General features: G+C 37.0%; 1 protein-coding gene across 1 annotated transcript in view; it reads right to left on the reverse strand.

Moving 5' to 3' along the window:
* Positions 1-662: 662 nt before the first annotated feature.
* LOC150094811 (cell adhesion molecule Dscam1-like) overlaps positions 663-13,485 on the reverse strand; it is a gene marked incomplete at its 5' end in the record, with an annotated part of 713,296 nt that continues 700,473 nt past the window's right edge. The window contains 3 exons of the mRNA XM_090411118.1: positions 663-797; positions 1,782-1,862; positions 6,771-6,916. The remainder of the gene's footprint in view (positions 798-1,781; positions 1,863-6,770; positions 6,917-13,485) is intronic.

Here is a 13,485-nt window from a genome sequence, read left to right on the forward strand (position 1 = left end):
ATGTAGAACAGAGTAGGTGATTATAATATTGCGCCTTTAAGGACTAATTTATGTCTTATTGTCTTACCTGGTTCGTCGTTGATGTCATTGAAGAATATAACACGTTTCGTGTAGTTAAGTTTCTTTCTGTTGTTGTATGTTAATTGGGTTTTCATTTCACGTGTATTATATTTGCTTACTTTAACTGTGTATAAAATATTTTGAATCTAGGATTAAAATATTAGATATCTGCCATCTAAATTAAAAAAATATTTATCCGATGTATTTTTTCTGTCTTAAGTTAATTTTGTATTTGCAGTCCTAAATTTGTTTTTCATTTGTTTGGATTCCTTAGAAGGAAAAAGAGAGGTAAGGACCAGGTGTAGGGGCGGAGAAGCTGTTATATGGTCCAATTTGATGTATTTTATATTTTCTCAAATTTGGATGTCACTGCCTAAGAAATACATATTTATTATTATCTATTTACTAACTCATTAATACATTTTATTTATTTTTATTTACAAAAAGTTGTTTTTATTCTTAATACAATTTAGGGAATACAATTTTATTAAAATGTCTTCATATCCCAAAAAATAAATTTCATTTCCGATTTAACAACAGTCAGTTTATAATTAAAAACTGCAAAGTTTCAGCACACCAAGAAAAGTTATGTCTGCAATTGTCCCTGTGTCTGGAATAACGCTTTGATGTCTTTGAGAGACTGGACACACATTGAAAAAAAAAGTATTCAAATATACATTCAATGTCATATCTACTAAGTGCAGCTTCGCCTTTCTGTATAGATACGTCATTCCTAACTAAAAATAAATAAATAGAAATAAATAAGAAGAATTAAATGAGAAAATGCTGATAAGAGTACATTATCGATATTATAATGATATTATAAATGTGTGTTTTGTGTTCGTGTGGTAACTTTCATAATTTTTTCACGATTTATGCAGAACACATGAGAGAAATTGAAAACTTTTCAAATCTACTCCTGTTTGTACTCTACCAATCAGGAAGTTTACAAAGCCGGAGTACATATTTGTATAACAGGCGTAAAAGTATTCTTCAGCTGAAGTAAATCATCTACTATCACATGACGTTCGTTTTACCAACCCATTTTTATGTATTTGCGTGGTAAACAAATTTTTTTGGGGGTGAATCAGTGAAATATGTTTTTCTCATGCCCACAATTCAAAGTTTCCCATCAGTCAGCAACAGTGCAATATTCAGGCCTCGCGTTCTACACGAAAGCCGAATAAGAATATCTTCTTACTTAGCGTCAAAAGCAAAATTGTCATTTACTGGTCGGCTATATATCCCAGTATTAACATACAGCTGACAGGTGTGGTGTTTATCAACTAAACTGGTTTTTGTTGTGCCCATATGCGGGCAAAAATTAAAAGAAAGACAAGAAAATTAAGAAAACTTTTAGGATTTAAACTTCTTGTATTTATACAAAAGATTTGTAGTAATATCATATTCAGTGATATTTATTAGATAAAAGTTTGTATTTAAATAATAAATAAATAACAAATTTTTAAAATAATTTTATTATTATTAAATAAAGATTAATAATAAGAAATATCAAACACCTTTTTTTTTAAACAAACAATTTTTTATAAATAAATATGTACAGTGAATCGAAATTAAATACATATAAATATATATTTGGGATAACACTTTTTTCTTAATTGAAATAAATACATATTAGGGATGACACTTTTTTTTTATTTAAATTGAAATAAGTACATATTAGGGATAACACTTTTTTTTTTTTAAATTGAAATACTCACGTGCACACTGAATTGTTTGTCACCGCGCACTTGTCGGGGGATTTCAAGCTAAGTAGAAATGATAATGTACGCGACACGCAGCTATTAAAAAAAAGAGGAAGCTTTGGTCAGGATTTATATGACTACACAATTTAGTAAATGATAATGCAATAATGAAATATCTGCAACTACAGTCGCCAATTATAAAATACCCATACATAAATTTGAACGTATACATTTTTAACATTATCACGATCTCACGATTATTCAGTAAGATTCAAATTAGGCATCGAATTAGAACGAAAAACTGAAAGAAGTTTAGTTTTGTTAATGATTGACCGAAACCACCCTCGATGAGTACGTTAACTCCACGGAGGTTTATTAATGAAAAAAAAAAAAAAAAATGAAGCAGAGTAGGTCAAGAGCTTAAGCCAGCGGATAAGACAACATCATTGTCTGAGGAAAACGCATAATACTGCTGTGTTTAATATTACAAAATTATTTTAAATTTCTGATAAATAACAATGATTTCTATCCTTAGCCAAGACACAGAAAAGAAAGATGGAAATTTCGATTCAAGTCAAAATTGTAATATGCGTGATTTAATCTTAGACAGCGCTGACAATTCAAATTTAAAATTTCCTTCTTCAACAGTGATATCGGAAACACGCTTCCAGTGGCCAACTACTGACTAGAATGTATAAGCAAAAATTAAAAAAAAAAAAAAAGATTTCGAACAAGAATTGAGAATCTCCTGATAAAAAAAAAAGCTACCCGAATATAGAAATATCAAATAATAATTGTTTTTTGAATAACATTCACTTGGGAGTGAGTGTTAGAAGAAAACATTGAAATCATTCATGCTTTGGTTATCGATGAACAATATGTAACCTCTCGCAGTGAAGTAAAATGAATCTGGCGATATCACTACTATCTGCTCGTTTTCCGTAACAATGAACTCAAGTTCATAAAAAGATTATCAGAAGACGAAAGCCCAATGTTATAACACTTGGCTTGGCAACATCGCTGGTGTTGCGTAGATCAACTACTACACCCTCTGTCCAAAAAGAAACCGAACTTTTCGTAAATAGAAGAAACTAGTTGTATCTTTTTGTTGTCGAAAGCAGCAACCGTCATTAGTGTTGTGTCAACTGTTTATGACATTTGTTTCATTAGAAGCCGAGTTATAGTGCCAAGCGTGACAGTGTGTTTTGACGAACGGTCGGTCGTCAAGATATTCATGTCGTACTCCACGAATTCTCACTATCAATCGCTTCAAAACTTCGAGATAAAACTCACCATTAACCGTTTGGCCAGGCGGAAGGAACTTCTTTGTGGATAATGCCCTTGGATTCGTAGAAACAAATCAGCATTGTCTTTACTTTTGACCTCTCCAAGCGACTTTTTTTCCGATGCTCCTCTTTTTAGTGGTCTCCACTCAGCACTCTGGCGCTTTGTTTCGGGCTCATACAGAAAACACCACAATTCGTAACCAGTAACGATCGTTTCAAGGAAGTTTGAGTCCTTACGAGCGGTTTTAATGAGGTTCTTGCAGTGTTCAATTCGATACATTTTTTGGTCGTCGGTCAACTTGTGGGGAACAAATCGCGAATTCAATTTACGAGGCCAGTGTGGGGCCTTGTCGGTGGACGCCCTTCCCTGGAATATGAGTGGCTCTGCTCGGTGGTATGATGAACCTGTCACTGAGTGTTCCAACGCAGTTGGACGATCTTTCGGCCATTTAATAATCGCCACTGTAACCCATGCATGTCGTAAGAGACGACTAAAATGGGACGCAGAGTTTCGCTCTCTTAAGGTTCTTCTGGAATTTTGTTACCGGTGTGTGTGTGTGTGTGTGTGTGTGTGTGTGTGTGTGTGTGTGTGTGTGTGTGTGTGTGTGTGTGTGTGTGTGTGTGTGTGTGTAGGGGGGGATCTTTGATTTCCCTGAGAGATTATTTTAAGTCTTTGGAGAGAGTATTCTCCGGCGGGCCTGTGAGGTGGATGCTTCTCCCTGGAATATGAGCGGTTCTGCTCGGTGGTGGTGGGCCCGTCACTGAGTGGAATCAACGCTGAGTTGGGCGATCATTCGGCCACTCTTAGTAAGTGGTCCGGGGGATCGTCTTAATTTTTAGAGAGGGCTTTACTTAAAAATCGCCCCACTATAGTCCATGCATGTCGTACGAGGCGACTAGAATTGATACCCAGGAGGGTAATGGATCGCAATGTTGTAGCCAATGAAGTTTAACTGAGGCTCAGCTATTGTTGTTACACTTCTGCCATGACCAGAGCTTATAGCTCAATAACACCCTATCCTTACATTGTCTTCTACAGATAACGGGGAATATGAAAAGCATACTTGTTTCACCCCATCTAGCCAAAAAAAAAAAAAAAAAGATTCATGATGAGTAAAATCGCAGAAAAAGTTATTCTTACCAGACTCCAAGCTTCCGTACACAAATAAAACATTCTTCCTAAAGAGCAGTTTGGATTTCATCAATTCTATAGTACCACCCAACAGATACATAGACTAGTCGAATACATCTCCACTGGATACAATGGCATCAGTTCACTGGGGATGTTTTCCTTGACATACCCAGTGCATTTGATAAAATTTGGCATTTTGGATTACTGCATAAACTGATCTCAACTGGAATACCATTGGAAATGGTTCACCTAATTAAATCATACCTTTCTGACAGGCGTATGCAAATCAAGATCAACGGTACAGTATCAGCCCAGAAACGTATCTCGATTGGAGTCCCACAATGATCCTTACTAGCTCTGGTTATGTTTTCCATATACATGTCCGATATCCTGCGCAATCCATTGTCTTCCATCATGGCCCTCTGCGTGGATGATACAGCAATATTAGCCAGAACTGCAACCACATCTTGCCATCAAAAAACTGCAAGTTTTTTGATGGCAAGATGTGGCTGTAGTTCTGCTACTACAACCACATCACCACATCACAAACAACCTACTACACATTGAGAAATGGTTCTCCAAATGGAGCTTGAAAGTAAATCCCCAGATGAGCATAGCCATGCTATTCACTAGAAGACCGATGCTTCCTAAAGGGGACATCTTCGCATTCAACACAAAAATCCCGTGGCAAACAGAAGTCAAATACCTTGGTATACTACTGGACAGAAGGCTATCTTTCAGCTACCATACCAAGGCTCTCTGTGCAAAGGAATCAAAAGCCATTGCTCAACTCTATCCTCTAATCAACAGGAACAGTAAGCTGGATTGGAATCAAGTTACTTTTCTACAAACTGATGGTTCGTACTATACTCACTTACGCTTCTCCGACCTGGAGCCATACCGCTGATACTAAATTCTCAAATTACAACGAGTGCAAAATAAATGTCTACATATGATCCTAAACGCTCCATGGTTCGTAAGAAATGTGCAACTCCATCGGGATACAGATGTCCCCTATATTTACGCTCTCCTGCAAACTATAGAAAGTTCTTTTCAAAAGCTTCTGCACACCCCAATGAACTGGTTCAGTAAATTACGATGCAACGGATTTCTTCAAACACAAAAGATCAAAAGCCACCGTAAACTCCAATTTTGATGTTTAATCTTGAAGAACGCTCAAGGCGAGCAATTGGCTCATAAATTTTTCCACTCACTGTTTCCTTATCAGATAGCAAGGAGTATGAAAAGCATTTTGCTTCACCCTTTAGGTCAGAAATGTTAATCGTTAATAATTCATCATGAGTCATTGATTACGATTGGTAGTGATGATGATTGTCGAACTGGTGATGATTCAGGACGGACTTGTTCACCTCTTTCCACCAGATAACTGCGTTTGATTTGATTTTCGTTTTATTTTCAACGGCGTTTCGTATTTTTCACATTGCACGGGCTACATCCATCTCTAATTTCTATTTTGTCTCCCTTATTGGCCCCAATTCTGTTCTGGATATATATGGTAGACATTCCGCACAACCCAATGTCATCCATCATAGCCTTTTACGCGGATGATACAGAGATACTAACCAGATCTCTTCAGCCACACCACGTCACCAAAAATTTCAGCAAAACCTACTGATACTAGAGCAATGGAGGTTTCAAGTAAGCCCACAGAAGGGCATAGCTATGCTCTTCACCAGATGTATCTCCTAAAGGAGATATCTTCCTGTTTAATGCCAAGATTCCCTGGAAAACAGAAGCCAAATACCTTGGGGGGTGCTACTGGACAGAAAACTAACCTTCAACCACCACATCAAAACTTTGCCCAGCTCTACTCCCTAATTAATAGGAACAGTAAACTAAATACCAGGATCAAATGGCTTCTCTGCCAGCTGATGATTCGTCCCTTAATCACATATGCTTCTCCAGCCTGGAGTCATACCGCCAATACTAATATTCTCAAATTGCAACGAGTGCAAAACAAGTGCCTACGTATGATTCTAAATGCCCCGTGGTTTCTCAGAGATATACAACTTCATCGGGATGCAGATATCCCTTATATCTATTTTGTTGCTAGAGATTGGAGGAAACTCTAGCAACAAAATACTTCTTAAAAACGTCTACACAGCCCAACGGTTTCCATTAATGATGCGTAATCTCCATGCCCATTCAGGGAAAGCAAACAGCTCATAAATTTATCCATGTTATATGATATTATCGGGAACTTTCATCTCATCCTATATCTAAAATTACAAGATAACTATTATAATTATTATAAGTGCTCATTAAATATATTATAACTTTAAAAGACAAATAAAAAATATCTGAATAAAAAGCTCGATAGTTTAGCAATTTGCCTAACTTCGATTTTAAATAAATTTATAAATGCGACAATTAATTAAAGAATAGTTTATTTATGGGCATTTGTGTTTGTGTATTGTTAAAGCTTTTGAAATTCAGTTCGCTTTACTTTTATTGTTAAATAAACACTTGTACTGTTTCGTGATTATCAGAATGCAACATGAACATGTTTGAACAACACAAAATATACGTCATAATAAATTAATTGAATTTTAAAGTTAAGCCTACCATCCTTCTTCTGCAAGTAGTGCACGATGTATCCTGTGATCGCACTATGGCCATTGAATGGTTCGTCCCAGGAAAGGGTAACGGATCGTCCATCCTTTTCCAACACTTTGACACCAGAGGGCGAGGACGGAGCTTCTGCAAAAATCCTGTAGTCAAGTTAATGACAGGAGTCTATCACATCAGCAAAATTACGAATAATTTTGAATTATTTAATAGTTTGCTTTCAGGAAATAAACATATATCAGGGAAAGCATTTAATAAACCGATAAACAACAGTGTTTTAAATATCAAATCATAAAATAACTCAGCATGACATTTCGTTAAAGGTATTAAAAATATTAAGAATAGTTAAGGATAGTCCTAGTCCAACTGAAGAAATCATTAATAAAATATAAAAACAAATAAAAATATTAAATAATAAATAAATTTTAAAATTCGAACTACTTATAATTCTTTCTTTTTCTCTTTAAGATTCGTTGATAAATTCTACACCATATAATTATTCATATGATGTTTGATGTATTAGCTGTTCGAAGATTACAATGAATCATCCAGGAGGGATGAATCAATCGACCGTGAGATGCGGTGATTGATTCATTCAATCCAATACCCTTGGAGGGTAATGGATAGCAATGCTGTAGCTAATGAAGCTCTAACTGAGGCTCGGCTATTGCTGTTACCCTCCTGCCATGATCAGAGCTTTGATAATAGCTCAATAACCTTATCCCTACACTGTCCGCTACAGATAACGGGGAATATGAAAAGCATTCTTGCTTCGCCCCTTTAAGCCAGTCCTTATAAGGACTATAAGGACAATGAATCATCCAGGAGGGATGAATCAATCGACCGTGAGATGCGGTGATTGATTCATTCAATCCAATACCCTTGGAGGGTAATGGATGACAATGCTGTAGCCAATGAAGTTCTAACTGAGGCTCGGCTATTGCTGTTACCCTCCTGCCATGATCAGAGCTTTAATAATAGCTCAATAACCTTATCCCTACACTGTCCGCTACAGATAACGGGGAATATGAAAAGCATTCTTGCTTCGCCCCTTTAAGCCAGTCCTTATAAGGACTAAGGATAAGGACAATGAATCATCCAATACCCTTGGAGGGTAATGGATGGCAATGCTGTAGCCAATGAAGTTCTAACTGAGGCTCGGCTATTGCTGTTACCCTCCTGCCATGATCAGAGCTTTAATAGCTCAATAACACCTTATCCCTACACTGTCCTCTACAGATAATGGGGAAGATAAAAAGCATTCTTGCTTCGCCCTTTTAAGCCAGTCCTTATAAGGACTATAAGGACAATTACAATTCAATTACAATATTCTTGGAGTGATTCTTGATAGTAAACTCCTATTCAGCAAACATATTAGTTACATTACCTCAAAGACATCCAACGTCTTAGCACAGCTTTACCCTATGATCAACAGACAAAGTAAACTGGACACGCAAACAGAATTAACAATTTATAAGATGGTAATTCGACCGGTTATCACTTACGCATCCCCAGCTTGGAGCCACACCGCAAATTCAAACATTCTAAAACTTCAGAGATTACAGAATAAGTGCCTAAGGATGATTCTGGATGCCCTCTGGTTCATAAGAAACACCTAGATCCATAGAGAAGTTAATATCCCTTATATCTCTTCCTTTCTCATAAATCTAGCTGAGAAGTTCTTTACCAAGACAAGTAACCATCCAAACCTGTTAATCAAGGAAGCCTCGGAATATAATGAAGAAGAAATCAATAAATATAAAAGACCAAAATCTATTTTAAGTTCAGCTGAACGCAACTAACCTCACTGCCCTCAATGGGCGAGCATATAGCTCACAAACACTCCATCCAAAGTTCATCCATTACAAGACAAAGGGGAATACGAAAATCAATTTTGCTTCACCCATCTAGCCAGAAATAATGTTAATGTTAACAATTACAATACCTTATTTCTATGGCATATCTCTTTTGAGGGCAACATCACACACACACACACACACACACACACACACACACACACACACACACACACACACACACACACACACACACACACACACACACACACACACACACACACACACACACACACACACACACACACACACACACACACACAACTGATTATAGAAGGCGATCCAACGGTGAGGACCAAATTGCTGAAAACCTGAGTGAAAATTGCCCTTGTGCAGACTACGTAAGCATTCTGAAGTGCTTTAACTACAATAAATTTCACAATCATACACGAGACAGCAGGGGAAAACCACCTGTCCCTTCTGCTCTAAAGAATATAAGTTCAGCGACTGCCCACGAAATGAGTCCGAGGTGAATTGCATAAGTTGCCAAAATCACAAGAAGCATGCCAAAACCAAAAACAACTACAAACACATGGCACTAAGCAAAGACTGCCCGACATACAACTACTACAAATAGCTCAAAATTCAAAACATAGATTATGGAAAGCAATAATAAAGCTTGTAGACACAGCACTACTACTCTGGCATGCCTTCAAATAAATCTTCAACGCTTTATCTATCAAGGCTGTAAACAACTTAACAGAACTCACAAATAGAAAAAATATAGGACTGGCATTAATACAAGAACCGTACAACATCAACAACAAAATATGCGGCTTCTCAAGTAATTACAAAATATTTTCCAAAGGATCTGAAAGAAAAAGAGCTGCAATACTCGTGGCCAACCCTGAAGTCGAGGCAATATTAATAGCGCTGCACAGCGACGAGGACTCGGTACTTATTGAAATTACATACAGAGGAATTAAAACTTTTGCTGCAAGTATGTATGTAAACCAGGGCTGTCCAACCTTAGGTAATCAGAGGGCCGCATTAAAAAAAAAAAAAAAAGATTTATCCGAGGGCCGCATAACAATGCGTATCTAGTAATTTGGTGAGCAGCAGCAACCCAACCTCTATAGCCGAACAAACGGACAACACTAATTGCGCACTAATCGCGAGCTCACGTTCCAGGCATGCGCATTGGAACAAAATAGTGTAAGAACGCTTCTTTGACACATCTGATATTTGAAAAACAGGTGGGTATATAGTGATGTAAAAACACCAAATAAAATTACCAACATCGAGATTACAATCAAAACCCACTGGCGGACCTCACAAAATCGTCCCGCGGGCCGCATCCGGCCCGAAAGCAGTGTTTTGGGCAGCCCTGATCAAAACTATCCCATTGACATAAAATACGACTTTAAAAAAATGGGCAACATCGTGGATTTTAACTTAACCATGGCCTAATTATTGGAATAGATAGCAACCCCCATTAGGTATTATGGTTTAACGAAAACACAAACAATAGAGGTAAAAATTTGGAAGAGTTCTTAGTATCAAATTTCCTACACATACTAAACGACGACTGTAACACTCCATCAATTGAAAATACCAGAGGAAGGAGCTTCATTGATCTGACAATAGCAAACAATGCTGTTTTACCCCGGGTTTCTGAATGGAAATGCGAAGAAGAAGAAAGCTGTTCTGATCATCGCATATTAAGTTTTATTATCAGTAACAAAAATATAAACGGAATACACAACATAAACCATCGCAATAACATCAAGTACTTCGCCAATAAAACCAATCTAGAGATATTTGCTAAAGTATTAAAAAAAAAAATAAAAAAAAAAATAAAGGACGATTTCCTTTAGTATAAAAACGCTCTAAAATTATACACCTAATAAAACCAGGAAAAGAAACATCCGACGAAATTAGCAAATGCAGGCTAATCAGTCTCATGAACGTTGCTGGTGAGGTGCTAGAAAAACGTCTGATAAATCGAATAATGCACTATGTCTACTCAAGAAACCTATTAAGCAGCAATCAATATGCATTTAGACCTCAATCCAGCAAAATAGACGCAATTATGGAGGTTAAAGAGTTCACAGAAGACAGTCTACAGCAAAAAAAAAAAAACGACGTACTACTGATCTCACTCGACGTATAAGGAGCTTTCGATGCTGCGTGGTGGCCAGTCATAATCAATCAATTAAAAGATTTAAAAAATCCAAAAAACTTACTCGATCTTAGAGAAAAATATTTTACAGACAGAAGAGCAACTATGACATTAAAAACCCTAACTGTAACGAAAGAAGTCAAACGAGGCTGCCTGCAAGACTCCTGCTACGGACCAGGCTTCTGGAATATCGAGTACGACTCGCTATTAAGACTTCCTTTCACTACTGAAACAAAAGTCATAGCTTTCCCCGATGATAATGATTCGAGGACGCGACGGTTTACAACTAGAAGTAACGGCCAATGAAGAACTCTTTAAAATTGCAGGGTGGGCACGCGAGAAGAAAGTGACCTTCAATAGTACCAAGTCTAAAGTGCTCCACATCTCACGTAAAAATTCAAAACGACCTGTTTCGGTCTTCCTTAACTGAGAAGTTCTCAAGATAGCTAGTGAGCTAAAATACTAGGAGTAATAATAGACGAAAGATTTACCTTCAACAGGCACATCTCATATGTTGCCAAAAAAAAGTGAGGATTAGGCCAATGAGCGCTGGAAACAATATATACCGGAACTGTACTACTATTAATATCTTATGCTGCACTTGCCTGGAAATATACACTAAAATCAAAGAAAAATCAATAAAAGCTAAACAGAGTTCAACGCCTTACGTATAATTAAAGGATACAGGACAATATCTTTCGAGGTAATTTGCGATATTGCAGCTCTAAGCGATCTGCCTGAAAATACAAGAATTATCTCTAATATACGAAGTCACTTCCGGAAGATATAACGGAAATTCCAACATTGATCCAAATTGCTACGAACGCCCGATTCACTACAGTAAGTGGCCTCACCCAGCAAAGAAAACAAATATTAAGGAGAAGGAAAGCTCTGAAAGTGACGAATTCCATATATACACTGACGGAAGCAAAATCGGAGGGAATGTCGGCTGTTCTTTCATTGCATATAACAGGCAGTCGATTATACAAGAACGCTGCTTTAGACTGCATCCTTTCTGGTCCAACAATCAAGCAGAACAACTCGCTATAGTTCATTCACTTACGTGAATTACTCCAGGAATTAGAAGTCAACACCTCTCATCAAAAGACAGCAATAATTTACAGTGACAGCAGAAGCACTATAGACGGCATAAAAAAACCAGAACTACCATATAGAGTTAATATAGAACAGACAAGAAAGGTGGTTGGTTTGGAATCTCATTCTATCGGGATGGTAAATTAAGTTCTCCTGGGTGAACGCGCATACTGGGGCAGCAGGAAACGAGAGAGCGGATCAGTTGGCTAAAGAAGCGGCTAGAAACGAACGGCTAGAAACAAGTTACCAAAAGTACTCAAAATCTGCTAAAAAAAGACTTGTGGGAAAAAGAATGAAAAACATCAAAAAACGGATCAACAACAAAAGAATTCTTTCATAGCATCAGAAGCAGACTCACGCTGGAAAAAAACAAGCCATTTCTCCAGGTTTAACCACGCTACTAACGGGACATGGAAAACTAAGACACTACTTACACAGATGCCATATCCCAGAATCACCATCATGTACAGTATTTGTAGTTCACGCTTCCAAGACTGTTGACCACATACTTTACGGCTGTCAGCTATTGGACTCCATCCGGATGCCCGTAATACAACATGCATCACTTCCGGAGAGAAGTGGCCAGTAAAAACAGAGACTTATCGAAGAGCATTACTCAGAATTAATTAAATTTGCCAATAAGATCAACTTCCAGTCGTTGTAAAGGAACATAAATTACTGATATTGTATGAATTATATAGTGTAAATATATGTACAGTATATATACCGTATATATATAAAAATATAAATATGGATGTAAAGGTCGGAATATGTACATATAGATGTAAAAATAGAAATGTAATATTGAATATTGATACAAAATTGGAAATGCAAATGTTAATCAGTACTTGGGAGCTACATGTAATATATGAATTGTATGCAATGGAGCATGTAGGAATAAATTACCTCCTGGTAGGGTTACTATTAGGAGGAAAACGCTAAACACACACACACACACACACACACACACACACACACACACACACACACACACACGCACACACACACATCCCACAAAACGTGTGTGTGGGGGATGAAACTCCGTTAACATTTTATCTGATTCCAATTCCAAAATAAATATTTCGAGACAAATTGATGAAAAGAATTTGCTACGTCTTAGAAAAGTTGAAAGATGAACATTTTTGAATTCTCAAGTTTTCTCTTTTTTCAAGAAGAATTCAAGAATTTTCCAAGCAGTTTCGCAGAGCTGCTTCCTTTCATATAATGAACCCTTTTCAGGTTTTCCTGTTTTCTTTACCCGCAGGCAAATACGTCTCTTTAGAGTTCTCCAAAGGTTGCCTTTCATGTTGTGTTACCTCTTTATTCTACAAGAGTGGATTTATCTCCCACCCCCGTAATTCTCTTCCCCAAACATCGGAAAAATGAGGGACACAGAGAAAGAAGATGGAAAATTTCAATTTGATTCAAAGCACAATTATCTTTCTGTTTGGCGATTTATATTTTGGTATTCTTTAAGAGTGGAGATTTAATTTCTAGATTTAAAAATTATAGTCTATCTGATCCTGAACTAAGAATGAAATTTCACACTGTTAGATATCGGGAGGAAGATAAAGAATATGCTAGATTTATATATTTGTTATCGTTGATTGATTATTGAACTGGAGCTTCTGATCCTGGA

The sequence above is a fragment of the Typopeltis vanoorti genome, chromosome 21 (assembly GCF_054136105.1).
Source record: "Typopeltis vanoorti isolate ZY-2024b chromosome 21, IOZ_Tvanoo_1.0, whole genome shotgun sequence".
Classification (NCBI taxonomy): domain Eukaryota; kingdom Metazoa; phylum Arthropoda; class Arachnida; order Uropygi; family Thelyphonidae; genus Typopeltis; species Typopeltis vanoorti.